This window comes from Lissotriton vulgaris, chromosome 12 (assembly GCF_964263255.1).
Source record: "Lissotriton vulgaris chromosome 12, aLisVul1.2, whole genome shotgun sequence".
NCBI classification, from domain to species: Eukaryota; Metazoa; Chordata; class Amphibia; order Caudata; family Salamandridae; genus Lissotriton; species Lissotriton vulgaris.
Genome location: NC_141700.1, coordinates 668821700 through 668847247, shown reverse-complemented (window position 1 = coordinate 668847247; position 25548 = coordinate 668821700). Strand labels below are relative to the sequence as shown.

Here is a 25548-nt window from a genome sequence, read left to right as displayed (position 1 = left end):
CCACTAATACCACCACCACCAATACAACCACCACCACCAATACCCCCACCACCAATACCACCACCAATACTACCACTGCCAACAATACCACCACCATCAATACCACCACCTCCACCACCACCAATACCACAACCCACCACCAATTCCACCACCACCATCACCACCACCACCAATACCACCACCAATACCACCACCACCAATACCACCACCAATACACTACCACCAATACCACCCCGCCAATACCACCATCACAACCATTCCCACCACCACCAATACCCCCACCACCAATACCCCCAATACCACCACCACCAATTCCATCACCAATACCCACACCACCAATACCACCACCACCAATCCATTACCACTACCACCAATACCACTACCAAAACCACAGCCAATACCACCACCACCAATACTACCACCAATACCACCACCACACAATCCAATACCACTACCACCAATATCAATCCTACCGCCAATACCACCACCACCACCAAGACCCTCACCACTAATACCACAACCACCACCAATACCACCAATACCACCACCACCACCACCACCAATACCACTGCTACAATACAAATACAACCAACACCAATATGAATATCACCACCATCAATACCACCACCACCAATACCACCACCACCTCCAATACCATCACCAATGCCCCACCACCACCAATACCACTGATACTACCACCACCACCAATACCACCACCAGTACCACCACCACCAATTCCACCAATACCACAACCACCAATACCACCATCAATAATACCACCACCAATACCAGCGCCACAATTACCACCACCAATTCCACCACCCCCACCAATACCACCACCACCAATACCACTACCAATACCACCACCACCAGTACCAATTACACCACCAATACCACCACTACCAATACCACCACCAATACCACCACCACCACCAATACCCCACCACAAATCCCCCCACCAATACCAACACCACCAATACCAATATTACCACCAATAGCAGTACCACCACCACCAATACCACCACCATCAATACCAATACCACTACAAATACCAGTACCACCACCACCAATACCAGAACCACCACCACCAATACCAGTACCATCACCACCAAAACCACCACCACAAATACCACCTCCATCAATACCAAAACCGCCACCACCAATAGCACCGCCAACACCAATACCACCACCTCCACCAATACCACCACCACTAATACAACCAATGCCACCACCACCACTACCACCACCACCACCACCACCACCACAAATACCACCACCACCATACCACCACCACCAATACCACCTCCACCAATACCAATTTTACCACCACAAATACCACCACATCATCACCTCTCGCTCATTAATAATAGATGGGGCACTGTACGAGGCTGGAGCTGCAGCTGAGACCATCCCTCCCTCTGTGCCTGCCATAACGCACAGCCCGCCCTGCAACAGGAGGTGAAGGGACCTACTACAGCTTGAGTGTTTTTTATTAGTCTAAATATAGCAATGACATTACGCAATGCCACACTGCACACTCAAATCATGGAGAGGACAGAAACTAGCCCCCGTCCCGCGCGTTGCTCCTGAGCCGCAACAGTGTAATCACAGAGCAAAAGATGTTGGAGTGCTTTGTTAGTGTTTATAGCTCGAATCATATGTAACTTTCACTTCACACTTTGTGTCATTTACAACACTTACACGTCTTCTTCACTGCACTATTTATCACTACTTTGAAGATGTTGCAGGCCGATCTCTTCCTCTGATACTTACAATCTTAAAAGTGATCAAGAAGGCCCTTTATTACAATGCTATAGGTCTCGCATTTGCGAGACTTTAAGCTATTAGTATTGTAAACGACAATGCCTTTTATTTATGTTTTAAAACCCAAAACCTAAATAAAAGGCATTGTCATTTACAATGCCAATAGCTCAAACTCGCATGAATGCGAGACCTATTGCATTGCCAATGCTTGTTAAAATGTGTTGCCTTACACACAAAGCCCTAACTGTAAAATGGCCCTTGTTACTAAGCAACTAAACATAGACACTACTGCCCGCTGAGACTCATGAGACAGAGTGATAAAGCATTGTTAATAATTTCTCATATCAAAAAGGTCCATTCTGGCGGCAGGTCTTTTTCTTAAATAGGTCCTTATTACTGGAACAAATTGCCAAACCATATTCAAATCTGTTTGGATCACTCTCATTTTAGGAAAATAGTTAAGACAATCTTGTTCTGATTTAGCTGCTCTTGTTGCCTTGTCTCTTGGCTGCACCGAGATACCCCTTGGGGTGATTTGGGTGCATTAAAAATGTAATTAACATATCATAACATAACAACTTTTTTGGTACCCCCACAATGTCTTACTCCCTGAATTCTCCACTCTACCACTCTCCAACAGTACCCTTCATCTCCTCATAGCCCCTCTCTGACATACATCAAATTTTTTATAGAGCTATTCATAGTTCACTCACACTCAGTTCTGTGACCTGCATGGTACACGTTCTTTCCAGTAGAACATTAACCCTCTGCCCTACCCTATGGTGGGTCATAATTGCCAAATAGACAAATTACTGACCACTCCTCAGTAGGCATATTAATCTCCAGAGTTATCTGGAAATTTTTATTGTTGCCTGAAAACTGCTGGACACACAAGGAGGTTAATCTGCTTGTAAACCCATAAGTTAGTTTTAACCACAACACCCCCACCAAAGTCAGTGCCAGACGCATCTGCACCAGTCGCACCACCCTAAAGTCAGCCCTGGCTGCAGAACAGTGTGAATCCATTCAAATTTCAGAGTGGTAGTCTCTTACGCACAAGACTAATCATTGTTTCCTTGTATTGTAATGGCTAATCACTCTGGGAAATGGCATTCAGATGCCAATGTTGTAGCAATGTGGCCATCTTGTTATTCTATGCAGCCTCCCCTTGTGGAAAACCCAGTAGTAAATTGACAGTGCGGCGGGCATGGAACCAACACACCCATATCCTGCAATGTTTCTACAGCCCATGTAAATGTTGATAGATGAATCCTATGACATGCAGTATTGGGACAACATCAGGATACTGCCCTCAGGCATACAAAAACAAGAAACCCCATCTATGCTAATACGTTTCCAATAGCCGGGTATTGACTTCTTCACCGCATGTTTCTCCTCATATCTGAGAATGTAGATATCAAAAACTGTACAGAGTGGCATTAATGCATGTTTTTGCTGACCAACAAACCTCATTTTTTAAAAACTGCCATACAAAATATTTGAGAACCCTCTAATAGTCAGTTCCTATGCCTGCCGAACAAGCTTTCTGTGTCAGAAATCTCCACCCTTCTTCAGATTTTACTCTTCCATCAGATACCTTGGTCCATGAAGCAGAAATTCCTGTTTCAGGAAAATGTCACACCTGGACAGCCAAGCTTGTAAGTTCTGACCCTGTACTCTATAGTTCATATTACGTCAGCCAGATCTGTGGTGCCATAGGTTTTGACACTTTGTCAAGGCAATGCTGGGAAGAACATACTCAGAACGACTCGAAGGATCCACAGTTTTCATTAAGTCGTAAATTTTTTAACTATGATCATAAATTCTCAGAAAATGATACCTACCAAAATAAAACGTGAAGGTGATGGTATTTTGGCGTCACGCCCCCCACATTCCAGTGGGCAGACTGTGGAAGAGTATGTGCTCGCCCACTCCTGCCCAGGCGCCACTGAATCTCTCACCCAAGGTGCTAGTGATAAATTATTCCGTGGAGCAGGTACAATTTCATGGATCACCAGACTGGAGCACTCTGCATTTTCCAGAGGTGATCAGGCAATTAAAAGACAGGGGGAGCTGACTGCACCTCCCTGCGTGCTTCTGTGCTCTACATTGAACACAAGCGCACAGAACCCTACCATTGTATGCTCACTTCCCTAGGTGGGGATGATTTCTTACCTGCTTGTTTTCATTAATTCAGAACCAAAATCTTCACTGACTGAGGGAATTTTATGCAAGTTACAGTTCTTTGAAAACGTACTTGGGTGCTCTAGGTTAGCCCCAACTCATGCTTACCATGACTGCATTCGGAATCTCAGAAGATGCTTGGTCTATGGTCAGCAGAGAAGGAATATTAGCCCCAGATCTTAAAATTCAATTTCCCAATAAGATAGATCTTTAATTTAATCAATCATCCGCAGATGTGTATCTACTACCTGCAGATGAGAGTTTTGCATCATACATTTATTTTTTCAACAATTAGAAGAATGAGGAAAGGAGTACCATGGTGCTGCTGAGCAGTGACACGTGTTGTTTAAAGCGGCAAGAAACAGCAACACCTGTGCCAAAGGAAGCACTATGTAACAATACGTTATATTTCCAAAATACATTCCACTCTGCGTTTGCATCACAAAAGTGAACCTAGTATTTCTGAAAACAAAGAGAAAAGTATTGTGTATTCATTCCTGTTCCTACAAGACATTTACCGGATCATAAAATATTGTGAATATAATTAAGTTACGTACTTCAGAATTTCGCAGGAGATAATTACAGAAGAAACTGCCAGATTCATCAAAGACCTGTTTTGCGAGTCTTTAATAGCGACTCAAAAGGAATCGCTATTACAGACTCGCAAAACGGGATTCATGTAGGAATCGCAAAATTAAATGCGATTGCTACACATTCCTAAAGGCCCATAGGAATGAATGGGGAGTATTCCTTATTTGCGATTAGCAATTAGCTAATCGCAAATAAGATAGCGATTTCAAGGGTGCCAGGGGTGTTCAAAGGACACCCTGTAGCACCCCTGAAATGTAATCTACATTGGTGTTGCGCACACACATATCCAAAGGACATGTGTGTGTGCAACATGCAACTTAGAAAAATGCATTTAAAAGCATTTTTCTAAGTTTTTTCTAAGTTTTTGCCATTTACCCTGAGGTTTGACCTCGCGGTAAATAGCGGCCCAAAATTGCGAATTCGCAATTTATAAATGGTTAATGAATTGCATTTAAGGAATCTCAAATAGAGATTCCTTAAATGTAATTCCTCGCAATTTAGCGAAATCGCATTTACCGATCTTTGCATTTGGGATGATGAATCCCAAATGCAAAAATTGCCCTCGCAAAGGGCCAGATTCTCAGAATCTGGCCCTTTGCGAGCGCAATTAAGCTTCATGAATCTGGCTGAAAGTCCCACGGGACGATTTTTTCACTTAGCGACAGAAAAAACAGGCAGTCCAGGGCTAACTGTAAGTAACAAAGACCTACCTCATAGATGGACTAATGTAACTTTTTTTATGAATAGTAAATTCTTCTCATTCAGAACACACACACACACACACCCACGCACGCACACACACACACAAACACACACACACACACACATATATATATATATATATATATATATATATATATATATATATATATATACCTGTATATCGTCAGCGTAATTGTATGGAGAGAATGCATGTCCTCATCACACTCATTAATATCATGTTTAGTATGATGACCCCAGCCACGTGCCATTTCCTCTATATAAAATGTGACTATGGTGGAAATCAGGTTAAGGTCAATCTGAATCCTAACTCCTGGTTACTCCTTGGTGAGTACGCGCGTCAGAGACCGCATGCATTCATTTGCTCCTTTACACGAGGCGCACAGGATGCATAGGTTTATTAGTATTGTATATTATTTACATGAGGTTTTTAGGGGGTTTCTGTGCTGACTAAATCCTCAGTCCTGTGTTTCTGATTCAGCAGTGCCCGCATTTCAGGATATCTGATTCAACCACATCATGTCCGTTGTCGTAATGGAGCTTAAGTACATCTCACCACTAAAAAGAAAAAAAAAGAGCAGACATCATAGTCTGTGGCATAGAGTGCAAGCAGAATTCCGAATTTGCAGTTCTGTTGAATGTATTGGTTTTGTGGCTGATGATATACAATCTCCTTGGTGAAAAGTGTTCATTATTCACATAAGAGCACAAATGATCCTGAAAAGTCAGGGTGGGGACTCAGGAAACGTATTTTTAATAGGTTTGTGCTAAAGGCCTCTTGCACTTCATATGTATTCATTTGCCTCTATCGCCTCTTTATAAGTACCTTGTTATTGTACGGTACAAGTCCAGTTCCTGCTGGTCAGCAGAGCACTTCAGTAAAAAAGGCCTCTTGCACCTTTCTGTATCTCTGATGTCATACAAGAAGTCAGCTAACTGACTCTTGGTGTCCACTTCTTTGTCCTGGGTACAGGTGGGAGCAATGCCAGCCCTTCAGGTCTCATCACAGCTCTAAAACAGTATGTCAAGGACTTGTTCTGTTCTTCTGCAGGTCCATAGAGTGTTCGGAGGTGGTGCCTTAGGGTGCCACATTTATCCCTGGCACCAGCTAGTGGGTTGAGGGGACTCCTGGGCACTCCATAGCCAATGGGGCGAAAGTTTGCGGGTGGCACCCGTACTCACTCTTTCAGTATTTCTCGTTTGCCCTAATACATACAATGCCATACTGCACTCATTTTCAAAATTCAAGAAGGAGAAACCCTTTCTCCCTTGTGCAGAACCAGTCTGGCCACCCCGAAATATGACCACGGTATTGAGAAGTCACCTCCACTGTGGTCACTCAAAACCATTTTTGGTGTTAGCTTTCATCTGGTTTGTTTTAGGTTTTTTGACATCTGACTGTTGAGACAAAGGCTGGGCCTTGGCTAACATTTGCTTCTGATTAATCAAGCCCTTCTGAAGTTAATGGCATTTCTGGGACCACCCTAACTGGTCCTGCTGCAAGGGGAGGGAAACATCTCCCCAATCCCAGGCCATAGTCTCTTGGGATCAGTCTTTAACCTTCTTTCACACCACATTCAGGCCAAGTACTGACTGTGCAGTGGCTGAAGGGCTAGTGCAACTTAGCCTCCAGCAGCTTTTGGCAGGGTAAAGGTAATTTTCTAAAAGTAAAATTTCTGATATATTAAATAAAAATACAGCTCTACCATTAGGTTGGATTTTCTTTTACTTTTCCTGAATGCCAGTTACAGCCTTACTAGTGACAATGCAGTTTTAGATCTAGTCACTGGGGGAATATGCCTTTTTTTAATGTCACACATGTTCCACTCTTACATATTATGCACCCCATCTTGTGGACAGCAAAGTGTGCTTAGGGGTTATTTATTTAATATTTAAAATCAGGTTTTCTACCTGTTAAAAGTGTGATTTTGACAGGTCAATGCAGAATGGTTTAAATCAACAAATTGAAAATTTGGAAAGAAGAATTCCACATGAAAACAAATGAGATTACTTTTATTAGTGGGCCAATTTTGTCCTCTGTGGATTCATTGTGCTTGTTGTGTGACTCATCACATACTGGGAACGTCTTTGAGCACCAACACCTATGATAACCTGCTTTAGTGAGATGCAGATCCTTATTGTTTATCTCGTTCACTACTTTTGGGTTCTCCTTCAGTATTCTCAGATTAATCAGACTGTTCTTCTTTCCTTTTTTTCTTTATCAGGAAAGGCCGAATTGCATAATATCCAAGCAGAGCCAAATCACCCAACCCAAGAATGTTAATAACCACAGCCATTCTAAAACTATTAGACTGGTGAACCTGGTGCTGCTCTCAGAGATGGGGAGTTACTTCAGATAGGCAGGCATCTGCATCTTGATGATGCAAGCGAGGCTTTTCAACACCACCTCACTAGACAGAATGGACACCACCGACTGCACGGCCACAGTCCAGCAGGGTTTAAGCTGCTGCTGTCAGACTACCAGATATAGGCCTGAAGCCATGTTTCACTGATACTGTAGTGGAGAAGGCACATTAGATGCGGCGAGCCACACGTGGCAATAAACATTCCAGGGGCTGGGCATATTTTCTATACCATGTAGTAGACTTATACTCAAGCTAAATGTGTGTATAAGTGATAAGCCTAGGCTATAAACCATGACTTTGGGGTCAGTGCACATGCACATGGGCCTAGACAGTAGTGTCCCAGTGCACAGAGGCAAAACAGCAGAAGCATAAGTTAAAAGAAAATGAGGGTGACCATGCATAAAGGGGCTTTTTCTCACAATGGGATTGCACTACTGAATATGCACTTGCATCTGTGCATTCTTTGAAAGGTGTTGTCTGTTCTGATATAAATGAAGTAGAGTAGGTATTCTCCTTTTCATGGTCTTGTTGTTATTGCTGGCCTTTCATTCTCACAAGCTGCCATTGACGCTCATAGAAATCATGCTTGTCTCCTGGTAGAACTATGATAGTGTACTCTGAAGCTTTATAAAATATGGAATTTACATCACTGCACCCTAGACCCTGCCTCCAAGAAGTCCCAAACTGGATTCAGTCCATCCACCTGAAATAAATGCAGAGAAAACAGAAATTGTTCCATGTGGGCATTCATCCTTTCCCAAGCCATTTTATCAACGACCACCAACTACAGCAACAATGAGCATGAACCATGGGGTCAAAATAGGCACGGAGGTGTCAATAATCCAGCAGGTAAACCAGATGACCAAGTCCTAAATTTTTACTCTCAGGATCAACAGACACATTATAACGATGGGTCTAGGCAAAGACCACCGTCCTCCTTTGCTGGATAGACGGCACCAGCACCTTCAACATCGGGTCTTCTGCCTCCTTCTCTAAAGATCTGGCACACAGAAGCCAGGTTGCAATTCCACCTCGATGATTGGACACATCACACAAAGTGTTGCTGTGGCTCTCAATAGCCAGAGGAACCACTTTGGAACCTGCATTACTAATTTGATAATAAATGGTATAGACTTACTCTTCCTGTAACTAAAGCTCAAGGTCTAAGGCTGCTGCTTTAGTTGATATCCCAAAAGTACAAAAAGTGTTGTAGGAGTGGTAGAGATCATCAAGCTCTACTACACTCGCTTGGTTTAAATGTACAAACTGCCTTCTGTTCTGTAAAGGAATAACAAGGCTTATACAACCCGCCTCTGCAAAACTCATACCATATGTTCAGATGCTGGCTGGGGCAGCCATTAAGTAACATAAGGGTATGAATGAAAGCACGTTCCCTTGATAACCACTACTCCTTCATGCCAGTCTACAGCATGCCAACTACAGCTAAATGTTCTTAGCACCCTCGTAATTAATTGTCTGATTGAACTTTGTCCATAACAAATTCTAAATAAATAAGTATCTCACACAGTATAAAAATCAATGATGTCGCAAAGGTGATGTGTCCCCAATGCAAGCAAAGAAGATGACTGCCACAGCTGCTATTTGATAATGAAAAGACAGCCGTAACTGTGGTGCAATGGGCATCTCAATGACCTCGGCTTTGATGGTACTGCACAAGATGTTCTAGTGATATGTACACCTCTGACACCAGCCAACCAAAAAAACTCAGACTAGGGGCCAGATGTAGGTAATCCTAATTTACCGATTCTAAAATACTGAATTTTACAGAATCACTATTTTAGAATCGGTAAATGGGATGTAGATAAAAAATCAGTAAATAATGCCGATTCGGTAAAATTCGGAATCGGACAATCGGTATTTTCCGAATCGGTATTCCTCATTCATTCCTATGGGGCTTTTGGCCCATAGGAATGAATGGGAAAAACCGATTCGGTAAATACCGATTCGGTAAATACCGATTCGGAAAATACCGAATCAGAAAAAAACAAAAGTGAAACTTAAGTAGGCAGCCAATCAGGTGCTACCACTCTCCCCCTCCCTACCAGGAAGTGGCTACACAGGCACGTGCAACTAATTAGAAGCTTCTGGAGAGGCAGTTGGAGCTGAGCTGAGTCTCTGAGCAGCAGAAAGAGTTTTGTTCACTTTTAAAACTGCAAAATGACAAGCAGCAAATAGAAAAAGAGAAAGAGCAGCCAGAGAGGAGGAGGAAAATGAAATTCAGCAGCATGGAGCTGCAGGTCCTTGTTGAGGAGGTGGTAAAGGTGCACCAAAAACTGTTTGGCAGGCAGTCCCTCACTGTGGCAGAATCTGCCAAAAGGAAAATTGGCTGAACTCCACAAGCAGGCAACCAAAACTGGTGGAGGCAAGAACCCAGCACCCCCCCTAACTGACCTTGAGGAGATGGTGGCCTCAACCATTGAACCTGTCAGCGTCTGCATGCAGAAAAGGTAAGACGCATGCACAGCATTCTCCCCCATTCCATCATCCTTACCTTTACCCTTTGTGGCCAAATGAACCCCAGTCCAGTACTGCTAGCACTATACAGGAGCAATGCATCATGGTACATGTAGTTAGGAAATGTAAGACCATGTCATACAGCACAGCAACCAGCAAGTTAGGGAAATGATTGCAGAGAGAATAAAGCTAAAGTCAGAAATATTTTATTGTAGTGACTGTGAGACAGTAGCGCTTAGCTAATGTACGCTCATATGTCCCAGGTGACACATCTCGCAGGCGTTCCCAGGAGACTGAAGGCACGGCACCAGAGAGGGAGGAGAGTCATGAGCCAGCTCCAAGTACACAGAACGTCTCACAGGACACAGGTGCACCAAGTAGCCAGCCTCCTGCACAAGATGCAGAAATGTCTCCAGAGTCCCCCGAACGATCACAATCCCCTCTGTTGTTGTGAAGTTCAGCGAAGGGTATGGGAATGTTCAGAAATTCGATGGCGCTCTACAGGTAGTGGTTAGACGGTGATTGTGAGGTTTGGGTGGTTGGTGCTTCTTGGTCAGAGATAACCCTATTCTCTGAGAAAAGGAGGGGGAGAAGAGCTCTACCTTCTGTGTACATATAAGCAAAGTCAAGCGCACACAACCTGAGTTAGTTCATAGGTAAGGTGTTGTCACATTCAATGAAAGGATAAGATCAAACGCCAATGTTATTGCCTTGTTTGTTTTTTATTTATCCGGTGAGAGTATTTGTTTCACAAGAAACCAGCCGACACGTGTTTTGTCAATATCGGGGTAGACCCGTGACTCTTCAGGGCTGTCGAAGTTAGGCTGAAGGCAGTATCGTGGGATCGGTGATAATTCCAACCCGGTCCTAATCCGGTGTGAGTAATGATAGACGCAAGAAGGATATGCTTTTTCGAGCGGGTCTCACAAACCCGGAGAACACACGGACGACATCCCATCCCCTTCGTAACGGCAACAAGCCGATAACCAAGGGCTTGCTTATATTTAACCGACCGCATACCCGGCAGCGGACCCTGATACCCGCAACACATTCCCTTGATGCTCGAAAAAGCATATCCTTCTTGCGTATATCATTACTCACACCCGATTAGGACCGGGTTGGAATTATCACCGGTCCCACGATACTTCCTTCAGCCTAACTTTGACAGCCCTGAAGAGCCACGGGTCTACCCCGATATTGACGAAACACATGTCGGCTGGTTTCTTGTGAAACAAATACTCTCACCGGATAAATAAAAAACAAACAGGACAATAACATTGGAGTTTGATCTTATCCTTTCATCGAATGTCACAACACCTTACCTATGAACTAACTCAGGTTGTGTGCGCTTGACTTTGCTTACAATCCCCTCTGTTGCTGTCATCCCCAGAAATGCCAGTATCACAGCATGAGACAACACCTGCATCACAACCAAGCAGGAGGCATGTCGTGGCCCCACTTTTAGAAATGGAGTAATCAGCAGGTGACATGGAGGGGTTAGAAACACACACCTTGCCTGTGGATGGTAGCTCTGCCACACAGCAGACCAGTGCAGAGGTGGGCCATACTGGAGCAAGACTCCGCAGAGTCCAACAAAGCAGTGCATCTGCATGTGTGGAGGGTCCAAGTGTGTTCCGTGGCTTGGAGGGGAGCATGGTAAGAATCCAGAGGATGCAGGGAAAAGCCATCTTGTCTTGCCAATGCCAAATGAGGTCCCTGAACAACAACATGGGAGACATAGGAAAGGGCATCAGGGAACTAGTAGAGGTCAACAAAAACATGGCTGCAGGGATTCACGAAATGACCCAATTGGTGCAGCTGCTATGAAGCAAACTGGACAACGAATTAGCATCAAGGCGCATGGAAAGGCTGCGTGTGCATCAACAAAATGAAGCAATCAACCGCCTGGCCACAGCGATATCCCTGCTGTGCAGGAGAAGCATAAACATGCAGGAAACTCTAACCCAAAACAGCAATGAGGTTGAAGGATGACCAGTGCTCTTGAGGCGCTGTTAAATGCCCAAACTGCACATACTGCTGCTCTGGATGTGCCAGAGAGTGAAGAGAGCACAAGCAGGAGCAGCATGGCAAGCTCCCTTGTCCCAGAGACCAGGAGGAGCAGCAGGCGCCACGCTGAGGCTACAGGACAAACAGGAAGCGAGGACGTAAATGACTTTTACAGTTCATGTGGAAGTGACCCAGGACTCACATAATCCAATTTAAATAATTTGTGTTGCACATTTGTGCTTTAGAAACCCACGTAATCACACAATTAAACTACGTTGGGTGCATACTCCACCTGTCTGTCTGTCTTTACTTACTTAAAAAAAGTTGTGTGTGATCTCTTCCCGTCTGTGTTTGCCATCAGTTGGTGTTGCAACTCCAGATGTGTGTGGCTCAGGCACTGCTTGCTCGTCATCATGGTCCTCATAATCAGAGATATCCACTTCGGTGCCCTTCTTAAGGTTGTGCAACATTGCACAGGCTGCAATCATCTTGCAGCAGGTGATTGGTGTGTACTGGCGGGCCCCCCCACTCTTATGTAGGCAGCGAAACCTGCTCTTCCACAGACCAAAGGTGCACTCCACAATGTTTCAGGTAGATTTGTGTGCCCTTTTGTATCTCCTCTGGCTGGGTGTTGAAGGGTTGAGGTAGGGTGTGAGGATGAAGGACCGGAGGGCATATGCACTGTCCCCTATTAGTAACAAGAAAAAACATTACTCACATGCACACAAACACATCCATCTGCAATATGTATCAAGGGAGTTTCACACAGTGTCTTACCTAGCAAGTATCCTTCGCCAAATTCCCCCGCAGTCAGGTGTGCCTAGATCCCACTGTTTTGGAAGATGTAAGAGTCGTGGGTACTCCCGGGAAATTTGGCTACTATGTCCGTGATTATGGATTTGGCATCACAGATCACCTGTACATTTATGGTGTGGGTGGACTTCCTGTTCCTATAAATGTACTCTGTGGCAGCAGGTGGACATATCGGTATGTGGGTGCCATCAATACACCCAATGATGTTGGGGAAATGTGCCCTCTCATAAAAGTCAGTCTTGATCCTGAGCAGTTCTGCATGCGTTGCAGGGAAGCTGATGTAGTAATTGCATTCTCTGCAACATAGCGTCTAGGATTTTCTTAAAGAAACGTGACAGGCAGCTCTGGGACACCCCACCTACCGCAGCAACCACACTCTGGTAACTCCCAGATGCAAGCAGGTGTAGGCTGCACAGCACCTGCACATGGGGTGGGATGGCATGCGCCCTTGGGGTTGGGTGGTCCAACAGTGGGTGGAGGTCCCTGATAAGGTCCAGGATGGTTTGGCGGTCTAACCTGTACCTTTGTAGGATTTCTGGCTCAGTTAGCTGGAATAGGTTGATCCTCTGCCTGTACACCTGCTCCTCCCTTCTCCAGACCCTCTTTCCTTTTGCCTGTAGCCGTAGCCGCCTCTCAATCACGTAGAATGCCGCCATTCTGGTGAAACTGTTGCATTTTGGGCCCTTTTTTATAGCCTGCACCTGGTTACCACCTGATTTCAATCCATGGTAAATACAGAATTTCATGCAAATTACATCTCAATAGTCATTTTTACCATTTCTTAATTTCCGATTCGGTAAATTTACCGAATCGGTAAATTTACCGAATCGGAAACTTTACCGATTCGGTAAATTTACCGATTCGGTAAATTTACCAATTCGGATGTTTTCTTGTCCCCTACATCTCACAAGCCAAATACAGGTCGGTAAAGGCCGAAATTCGATATTTTCGGCCTTTACCGACCGGTAAAGGTTACCTACATCTGGCCCTTTATCTTCCAGTACATGCTTAAAAAAATTCAAAAGGAACAAGCATAAAAATAATTGAATGAACATCAAATTTCTCTCGGCTCCACCACGGCTACCAACAGTGCTATAATAATGGCCCAAGTCTGGAGAACCCTTCTGGACCTCACCACTCTCTAGCTCTTGCCATATTGGACACACCACATTATGCACCCTCCAAATACACATTTTAATCAAGGACTGCAACACCAGGATGAGTGTGTTAATAGCTACAGTACCATGCTAGTAGCTGCAAAGTACTACACAAAAGAAACTTTTACTGCATGGGCAAAGTGGGATCTGGCCCAGGGCCTCATCCTTTCAGGGGGGCTGATCCTGCTAGCGGTGTTCTGCAGAATGACCTTGAATAATACTTAATCAGATTGTTTTGAATACCGATTTCCTTTGATTTATTTTAATGTGGGTGACGTGTCAGGGTCTAGTATAGCTACTTCGCGGATAAATGTAGTGTTTATGTTTCATGCAACATCCATTTCAAAACTGGGCCTTACATATGAGACATGGGAGGGTGTCACAGAAATTATTTGAGCTGCTAGTGTTATATGGAAAACACACCTCAAGATCCCTAAATATTAGATGAAAACAGTAAACACATTTAGAATTTAGACGGGTGTGCCAGTGGACTGTCAGTGACCTAGCGAAAAAGGGCATGAAATAGCTAAAACTGGATCATAAATGTAAAGCTGTTACGAAAAGGGGCCCCAAAAATACATTTAGCCCAGGACCACCAAAAACATTAAGATGTCTCTGCTACACAAATGACAAAAACGTAACACAGCATATAATGGTGGAGGCTCAAAATGCCAAGGTGTTACCCTACATTTCCCATGTCCACCAGCAGGAGATGGTTCTTTGGGGAGACGCAATCATGGTCCACAGGATTGACCCTTTTATTTCTGGGTGGGGTGACATATACCTTCTCCGCAAGCCAGGCCTGGTGCTCTTCGAGTCAGAGCTAGGGGGCACACCCAGGACCAGCCTTGTACCAGGGAACCCTTCCACCAACTGTTTATTGTGGGCATAGTATCTACAGAAAGGTGAGGGCAAACATCGATTTATGGTGTCCTTGGGCCTCTGTTCCTCAAAGTCTGGTGGTAAGCGAAGCACCCCTTTACAGAGTACCAGGTGAGAATACTGCTGTATTAGAGTGCACCTGCCAATATCCTGAGCAGTCACCATCTGTGTGTTCGCAAAAGGGGTGTGTGCTAATTTTGAAATAAGATGCTCATGTGGAGTGGGAACTGTAGCCACCCCCTCCCCTCCACCCCTACTGAATAATGTCCTGTGCATGCTTTGTAACATACCCCTATTTCTTCTTGTAGTTGAAACTAAGCTAAAATCCACACACAATTTTCTCAATTACTTGGGAGAAGCATGGTCTTTGACACTTTACTCTGATTCGATGGCTCTCCCGACCTATCAGTCAACAGTAAGAGAGCTTAATAGGTTGCTATGTCTGTTATAGAAAATGGTTTGAACAAAGCGATACAAAAGGGGATAATGGACGGAGCGTTTGAGCAAATCAAACATTCACCCCCAGCCAACTGATCTGGAATTAATCCATCACCATTCTTTAGCTCCCTCCGCTACCCCTGTTCAGACATGGCATATGCAAATCAGTCTGGCCCTGTGCCTCATGAGAACAGTCCAGCCCGAACTGCCAAAGCCATGTCTTCCCTGCACCGGAAACAAGCATCCTGGGACCGGTTTCTGGCATTTCAGCCGTCATCAGCCAGGCTAGCTTGAATCCAGTGGCAAAGTGAGCAAGGGACTCACGTCTGAGCATACCCTGCCAACTTAAGGCGAACAAAGCGATACAAAAGGGGAGGATGGACGGAGCGTTTGAGCAAATCAAACACTCACCCCCAGTCAACTGATCTGGGTTTACTCCATCACCATTCTTTAGCTCACTCCGCCACCCCAGTTCAGACATGGCCATATGCAAATAAGTCTGACCCTGTGCTTCATGGGAACAGTCCAGCCTGAAATGCCAAAGCCATGTCTTCCCTGGACTGGAAACAAGTATCCTGGGAAACGGTTTCTGGCATTTCAGCCGTCATCAGCCAGGCTAGCTTGAATCCAGTGGCAAAGTGAGCAAGGGACTCACGTCTGAGCATACCCTGCCAAGTTAGGGCAAACAAAGAGATACAAAAGGGGATGATGGGCGGAGCGTTTGAGCAAATCAAACACACACCCCCAGTCAACTGATCTGGGTTCAATCCATCACATTCTTTAGCTCACTCCGCCACCCCAGTTTAGAAATGGCCAAATGCAAATCTGTCTGACCCTGTGCCTCATGGGAACAGTCCAGCCCGAACTGCCAAAGCCATGTCTTACCTGGACCAGAAACAAGCATACTGGGACCGGTTTCTGGCATTTCAGCTGTCATCAGCCAGGCTAGATTGAATCCAGTGGCAAAGTGAGCAAGGGACTCACATCTGAGCATACCCTGCCAACTTAGGGCGAACAAGGTGTTACAAAAGGGGATGATGGACGGAGCATTTGAGCAAATCCAACACTCACCCCGAGTCAACTGATCTGAGTTTAATCCATCACCATTCTTTAGCTCACTCTGCCACCCCAGTTCAGCCATGGCAATATGCAAATCAGTCTGACCCTGTGCCTCATAAGAACAGTCCAGCCCGAACTGCCAAAGCCATGTCTTCCCTGGACCGGAAACAAGCATCCTGGGACCGGTTTCTGGCATTTCAGCCGTCATCAGCCAGGCTAGCTTGAATCCATTGGCAAAGTGAGCAAGGGGTTCACGTCTGAGCATACCCTGACAACTTAGGGCGAACAAGGCGATACAAAAGGGGATGATGGACGGAGCGTTTGAGCAAATCAAACACTCACCCCATGTCAAGTGATCTGGGTTTAATCCATCACCCTTCATTAGCTCACTCCGCCACCCCAGTTCAGACATGGCCATATGCAAATCAGTCTGACCCTGTGCCTGATGGGACCAGTCCAGCCTGAACTGCCAAAGCCATGTCTTCCCTGGACCGGAAACAAGCATCCTGGGACCGGTATCTGGCATTTCCGCTGTCATCAGCCAGGCTAATTTGAATCCAGTGGCAAAGTGAGCATGGGACTCACATCTGAGCATACCCTGCCAACTTAGGGCGAACAAGGCGAAACAAAAGGGGATGATGGATGGAACGTTTGAGCAAATCAAACACTCACCCCTAGTCAACTGATCTGGGTTTAATCCATCACCATTCTTTAGCTCACTCCGCCACCCCAGTTCAGACATGGCCATATGCACATCAGTCTGACCCTGTGCCTCATTGGAACAGTCCATCCCGAACTGCCAAATCCATGTCTTCCCTGGACCGGAAACAAGCATCCTGGGACCAGTTTCTGGCATTTCAGCCGTCATCAGTCAGGCTAGCTTGAATCCAGTGGCAAAGTGAGCAAGGGACTCACGTCTGAGCATACCCTGCCAACCTAGGGCGAACAAGGCGATACAAAAGGGGATGATGGACGGATCGTTTCAGCAAATCAAACACTCACCCCCAGTCAAGTGATCTGGGTTTAATCCATCCCCATTCTTTAGCTCACTGGGCCACCCCAGTTCAGAAATGGCCCTATGCAAATCAGTCTGACCCTGTGCCTCATGGGAACAGTCCAGCCCGAACTGCCAAAGCCATGTCTTCCCTGGACCAGAAACAAGCATACTGGGACCGGTTTCTGGCATTTCAGCCGTCATCAGCCAGGCTAGATTGAATCCAGTGGCAAAGTGAGCAAGGGACTCACATCTGAGCATACCCTGCCAACTTAGGGCGAACAAGGCGTTACAAAAGGGGATGATGGACGGAGCGTTTGAGCAAATCCAACACTCACCCCGAGTCAACTGATCTGGGTTTAATCCATCACCATTCTTTAGCTCACTCCGCCACCCCAGTTCAGAAGTGGCCCTATGCAAATCAGTCTGACCCTGTGCCTCATAGGAACAGTCCAGCCCGAACTGCCAAACCCATGTCTTCCCTGGACCGGAAACAAGCATCCTGGGGCCGGTTTCTGGCATTTCAGCCGTCATCAGCCAAGCTAGCTTGAATCCAGTGGCAAAGTGAGCAAGGGACTCACGTCTGAGCATACCCTGCCAACCTAGGGCGAACAAGGCGATACAAAAGGGGATGATGGAAGGAGCGTTTGAGCAAATCAAACACTCACCCCAGTCAACTGATCTGGGTTTAATCCATCACCATTCTTTAGCTCACTCCGCCACCCCAGTTCAGAAATGGCCCTATGCAAATCAGTCTGACCCTGTACCTCATGGGAACAGTCCAGCCCAAACTGCCAAAGCCATGTCTTCCCTGGACCGGAAACAAGCATCCTGGGACCGGTTTCCAGAATTTCAGGCGTCATCAGCCAGGCTAGCCACCCCCCTCCCCCCCCACCCCCTACTGAATAATGTCCTGTGCATGCTTTGTAACATACCCCTATTTCTTTTTGTAGTTGAGCCTAAGCTCCAATCCACATACAATTTTCTGAATTGCTTGGGAGAAGCATGGTCTTTGACACTTTACTCTGATTGGATGACTCTCCCGACCTATCAGTCAACAGTAAGAGAGCTTAACAGGTTGCTATGCCTGTTGTAGAAAACTGTTTGAAACCAGCTAGTCTCAGGTTTAAATCCAGACAGGACAGAATCAATTTTGTGTCCTAAAGTTGATCAGATGGGTCCTGCTGCAATAAGTGACTAATGGTAAACTCTATTAGCAGCACTGTGAAACTTCACTGATTTGTACAAAAAAGAAATATTAAAAGTTTTTGGCGTCAGGGTTCTCTGTTTAGTGTTGTAAACAGGACAGGGTTAACGAGAACAATGGTCACCTTTTCACATTGTTATTGGACGAGGCAGCCATCCAATCTCAGGTTTCCTTTCCATAACATGATGTCTACACAAATATTGGTGCCAGTCAACATTGGCACAAAAACACAGCACAGCCCTTGCGTCTAGGTGGTGGCCTGGACTCAAACGCCGACTTTCCACTTCACAACTGGATGCCGCGCCCGGGAGGAAAAGCTCAGTCAGGCAGACAATCACACGCAATCCACCGAGCGGGGAATATTTATGGTTTCAATAAACGCTGAACATGCTTAATTGCCTTCATCAACAGCCGCAAAATTTGCTAAACACCCCAGTTGGGATGATGTTAATATAGTCACAGTCACTGAAGCAGGGATCACTGATGGGAAGTGAAAATAAACACGGAGGACTATTGCACTCACCCCCTTCCTTACTGCACCAATGGCTCCCTCCTATGAAGCTGATAAGAGAGCGTCTCCTGGCACTGGGTGCTTTCCAAACCCGCCGTTGCACGTGGTTCCAACAAGCACTCTGCATAGGGGGACCAGTTGGAAAACATGCTTAAATTACTAATCCCAAATATGACGGAGAACGACGACAAAGCGAAGAATTATACTCCTAGTACTACGGTTTCCACTATACTTTCGATTACTATTAATAATGCGCTGCGGTCACAGGGAGAGGGTGTGGCTGAACGGCTGTAGCGGCTGACTCTGAAGCTGTGAAACCACGTTCCAGTCTTGCTGGAAGCTGAAACATCCGGTGATTCTGGGCAAATCACTTAATCTCCGCGTGCCTAAAACCATAAACGTGTCCTTCTGTATGCAATTGGTGCTCGTGTAACCTTCGGTTCGAGTTGGCGCTACATAAAACTGCAACAAAAACCTACAAAGTGCTTGACACAGGTGCTCACTAATGACATGTATTCGCCATACACATCCAGGTTAAAGGCAGTATGAGCCTTCAGCACATGCAAGAAAATATCATCTCTATGAGACTGCTCCGTCAGTGTATGAGACACAGTTCTTAAACTGCTGGCCCAATATCTATTTATATTAAGGTGAACTTGCATTGTACGAGTTTCTATGCATAAGTGTAGGAACTTTGGCCTAGATGTATCAAGCCGGTTGCGAATCGCAAACGGTCTATTTGCATGTTTTGGCATGCATCAAAAATTCGCAAATTAAGGAATCGCAAAAATTTCCGATTACTTATTTTGCCTTAGCATTTAAGGAATCACAATTTTGCGATTCCTTAAATGCTATGTATATAGCATTTTTCAATTGCGAATTTTGGTTAAGAAATCGCAAATTAACACCAACTTGTAGTTGATGTTAATTTGCAAATTCTTTAAAAATGCACAATTTGGCATTATTGAAGGTGGCATGTGATGCACACACATGCCCATACGGCATGTATGTGCGCCATATGCACACACATGTACATTTCAGGGGAGCAGCAGGGTGTCCTTGAGTCACCCCTGCACCCTTGAAATTCTTCTCAATTTGCGATTAGCAATTGCGAATCACAAATTGAGATTAATTTCACAATCATTCCTATGGGCCTCCTGGCCCGTAGGAATGAATGGGAAATTATTCCTTAATTGCAAATTCGCAAATTGCGAATTCGCAAATAAGGAAGATTACGAAATCGCTATAAAATAGCGTTTTTTTACATACATCCCATTTTGTGATTTCTAAATAGCGATTCCTTAAAAATCGCTATTTAGAAATCGCAAAATGGAATCTTGATAGATCTGCCCCTTTGGCCATTATGTTTCAGCGAATTTCTCCAGTTAAACCCTTTGATGCATCAGGCCCTTTAGATCTGCTGTTGGTAATGAGGAGATCCAAAATGTACTATGGTAAACGATTACTCTCCACATGTACAGGGGTACAGCTAAATGCGAAATGCGAAATGCTCCTTGGCACCAAAACATGTCTTATGAAAATGGCATAATAAAAGCACTTACTGGCTCCCACTATCCTTCGTCAGCCATGTCCTCGTGGACCTCGCAGATGCCCGTAGCAGACCGCATTACATTTGTAGATACATAGGAATACTTCCCAGGAGTGATTATTAGAACGCAATTAAGGCCCATAGGTAGCATCAACAGATGTACATAACATTTTTTTTAAAATAAGACACCTATATCTCACATAAGAACATTGGTACCCTTCTAGTTCTATCTTCTAAACAAACATTTCAACGGGAAAGTATAGAGACAGTCATACAGAGACAGTCATAGACAAGAACATTACAGACATGTCCCCCAAGTGCTAAAAGTCATACATTTGCCGGTTTCATTGCAGTAGATCATTTTATTAATTGTCACTGGGGAATGCCTTTCCTTGTCTTCTCTTTATCGATTATCTCTACAAGCAGGGCATCTAACCGTTTCTAGTCTAAGTATAAGTATAAAAGCCCTCTGTAAACGAGCTAAAAAGTGAAAACTACATTAAGCAAACATGTTTTTTATGAAGCAAACAATTATTTCAATAAAACAAATCAAACTTTGGAATAACTACAAATAAATGTAGCAATTGACTTGTGCCTCCAGCAAACATTTTTTTATTTCATGTCCTTACAATATTTTCCATAAGCATATTTGTAATGGTGGTACATAATTTAATGTCAGATCTTCTGAACATTTCCTTTTCTTATTATTTGAAGGAAAGAGGCTGTTGCTAATACCAAAAGGCTCTCAGGCCTCGATTTATCAAGGGACTGCGTGGCCCTTGCATCACGCAAGGCAAACAACACATGGCAACTCAAGCCCTTAAATCAGATTTACTATGCCATGTAGAGCCACCTTGCGTGAGAAATGCAAGGCAGAGCAAGTTGCTGACTTGTGTTACTTTGCATGGCAAGGCATTCCATTGGTGGAGGGTGGGTGTTTCCATCCATCCAATCATGGGGCCTCATTTATGAGAAATGACGCACCGCTGCTTGAAAGCAGCGATGCGTCACTTCTCAGTGCGCACTCCTTGCGACATTCCTGATGCGTCATATTTAATGTATGATGCATCATGTCGTAAGGAGTTACAGATACGTCAGTATTTCTGACGTATCTGTAAGCGCAAAAGTGACGCATTGCTGGAGTGTGTCACAAAAGTGATGCAACTCCAGCAATGCTTTTTAGATTTCACTGCGTCACTTCTACGACCCTTCCTTGCGTCAATACGCCCCCCCTTGCATACATTATACCTGGCACAGGTATAATGTGGCGAGGGGTTTACAAAGTGACGCATCTACCTAGATGCGTCACTTTGTAAATATGGCGCAACAAGGCACATTTTTTACGCCACTGGTGCGTCACAAAAAGTGACGCACTGGCGGCGTAAAAGTGACGCATAGCCTCTTAAATGAGGCTCATGGTCTTTAGTGCATTCCCAGTTTTACAAAGACTAGTACACCTGGGATTACATTAAAATGCTATGCCTTCCCACGTAATGCATAATGAGGAGAAACATGGTTATTTGTCCCTGCTATTTCCTCTTTCTACATGTGCTGCATTCTGCAGCACACAGAGAAAGAGGAAAATGCCTCTGGGGTTAGTTTTTGTACAGGAAGGTGTCCCTTCCTGCACAAAAATAATCCTGGCTGTAAAGCAGGCTCCCTTGCGTCATGGCTCAAGGGTGCCAGCATTGGCACTTTGCAGCCACACGTGCACTAACGCAGAGAGAGAGCAGGAATGTGCCACATATAAGTAACTATGGCCCATGCCTGCTCTCTTTGTTTGATGCAGTGCAGTGCAGCAAATTGTCCTGCTGCGTTGCACCAAATGATAATAAATCTGTCCTTCAGTACCTAATGGCAGGCACGTGTCACTGCTGAAAAGAAAAACTTTTATAATCCCTATATGCAATACTATGGCTTCAATATTCTCTCTCACTGAAACAAATATTTAGGAAAAATAGGCATCAAATAGCTAAGTACTACATCGGAATACAACAGAGGGACCGATTAGAATGTTGGCCGTAAAGCCTCTAACCGACATCCTTGGTTTAAACTCTGACCGCCTCAGCGGTTGGAGTTGAAACTGGCTAGTCATTCTGGCTGGCTTCCAATGGGCTCAAGGAGCCCGTCAGCCAGTCAGAGGCTACACATAATCCCTATAGGATGGTGTTCACGCCATCGGGATCATGATGTCGGTTTCAGGCAGGCTGTCCATTTTGGGCTTTCCGACATGGAAAGCCTGTCGGAAATTGTCTGAAGGGCCCCCAACCCACAGCAGCCTCCAGCTGGTGGCACCTATGGAGCCCCCTGTAAATCCCTTCACCATGTGGCAGGCACCGTAATGTGCCTCTGACACGTAGCAGGGTTTCAAAGAAACTCCCATTTCTCTATGAGAGTTTGTGCTGCGGCCGGTTTCTGACACAGCACAAGCTCCCATAGAGATATGGGAGTTTGCGACCGCATCATACGTGGTTAAATCATAATAGGGGTGAGGAACCATCGACATATGGTGGGTAGGTTTTCACACCGAGATGATCCGCCAGACATTGTAAAAGACTCCAGAGTCTCTTAGCAACTCTTCAGATTTAAAGTGGGGAAATACCCCACTCTGTCTTCTAATAGAGCCATTTAAACCCAGTTTAGGGAGGTGGTTGTAAGGTATTTTCTTTTCAGGTGGAAATCTTAAACTTCAGATAATGGACACTACCTCATATTATGACTTAGAGCCTTATTTAGAGTTCGGCGGATGGGATACAGCGTCACAAACGTGATGCCTCGCCCACCGTATTCCAAGTGCATTATAGACTATTGTAGTTGTAATATGGTGGACAGGATATTCACCACGTTTAGACAGAGCATGCTGTCCTCCAAACTCTAAATAAGACACCTAATCACAAGCAAAAGAATGGAGTTTGTTAGGCAAGTCTTTACTCACCACTGCCTGCCTCCTAACGAGTGTTTTAGACATAACTGCGTCACGTATGGTAGTCCGGATCATTGCAGATTTAGTTTAAGTGTGCCTTTCAGTCTCTCTGACCACATCTGGAGAACAACCAAACCCAGTTAGTGGAGCAAAGTGTCCCATCCTGAGGGAAAAACTCCAGACTATGACTCGAAGTCTGAGTAGTCATCACACTCAGGTCTAGATTTACAATACTTTTGCACTGGCCTTTGTTTGAAAACATGCTTCACTTCCTGGAACAAACCACGATGCTCAAACAGAATCAGATCCACTAGAATAGCTGTCATTGGTGTATTTTATGACATTCTTGTGCATAACATGTCTAACTTGTGCAAAAGTAGATATTTTACATAGATTACATACCTTCGATTGGGTGTTTGAAATCTGTACTACAGAGTGTACCTCAAAAAGATATTGCACAGAAGGCACTGTTCTCTAACCCTTATGCCATAGAGAAATGCTTGGAGTTTGGTAAATGGCCTTTATTGTGAACTTGGCTTACAATATCATTGGTGCGTAGCTCCTCATGAAGCGCTTGTTTCCATGTGCTCAGATCAGCAGATTTTCACGCAATGCTGAATGAATAGTAGTTAATTTCGTCTTAAATGTATTTTAAACAGAGGCCCATTCACCCCTAAAGGGCAATATGTGCACATTTGAGGAGAAGTTCAAAATGACATCCACTCTATAAAAGGAAGCACAAAGGAAGGTGCATTGGACAAGTGATGATAGTTATGCAGGTCTTTGAACTGTGATACTCAGATAGCAATACCTGCACGTAAACTTGCTAAGCTCCCAAAATATTAAAACAATCTCGTGTTGAATATTTTATCATTTTTGGAAGGTTCTCCTCCCATTAAACGTCTATGAGAGTCAACTGGTGTTGGATCACTGGTCAAGAAACGGGGTTCATCATCTGTGTAGATGATGCAGGGGACAGGGGTCTCGCCTCCATATGGAGGAAAATGTTTCTGACAGTTTCTCTGGCAGATCACTGAAGTAAATGCTAAAGAGGAGGGATCAAGCGCACACCTATTGCAACACATGCTCCACAGTGATCTGTCTGGTCTAGGCACCACTCACAACTAGAGGCATTTGGCGTATTGCAACACATTCTACGGAATCATCTGCTGTGTCTAGATACCACTCTTCGATTTGAGAGCCCTAGGACTGCAGTAAACTGGATAAAGTGCCAGATAACAGGTGGAGATAGGTATCCCCATGTTAGAAGCAGGTCCTAAGAGAAATATTATTGGCTCTCGGTTAGCCAGGCCTTTATTTGTTTTGATGACTTGTGAGTGGAGGGCAGCCTGGCATTTTCCTTCTATAGCTCCCTATTGTGAAGAGTCTACGTGAACCAGACCTGGATGAGGGCTTGTGGTGATATTTGCAGTGGAGACACCGAGGATAGGTCCTGCAGTCTATCACAGGTGGCGGTACAGCCATCACAGGCGCTGGGAGGCCTCTGGGTAGCCATGTGCTATATAAATATCGCTCAATATCAATATCAATATCAACAGGGCTTCCCTGTTTCACATCTGGATAGGTCCGCTGCACTTGGAGAGATATCCTAATACAGGTTTTTCTTGCCCAGTAGAGAAAACAAACAATGACATTGACACACACAAAGAACAGTTCTTGCGCATCAGGTCCATTGGGTCATCAGGTCCATTGTTACCTTGTTTTTTTTTGTAAAAACAAAATTGAACGCTAAAAGGGCTGCAACAACATGGCAGCATGCTCTACACTCTGCTGTAGCAAAAAGTGCAACCACTGCTCCTGAGGACGTACTTTTGGCAAAGAGATCCCTGACATATAGGTGAAGATCTGTCAATATAACACATGGTACTCCATGGGCCCGATTCCGAT

At 44.8% G+C, this 25548-nt stretch overlaps 1 pseudogene; it reads right to left on the bottom strand.

Moving 5' to 3' along the window:
* Positions 1-5811: 5811 nt before the first annotated feature.
* LOC147677972 (CDGSH iron-sulfur domain-containing protein 2A pseudogene) overlaps positions 5812-25548 on the bottom strand; it is a 74714-nt pseudogene continuing 54977 nt past the window's right edge.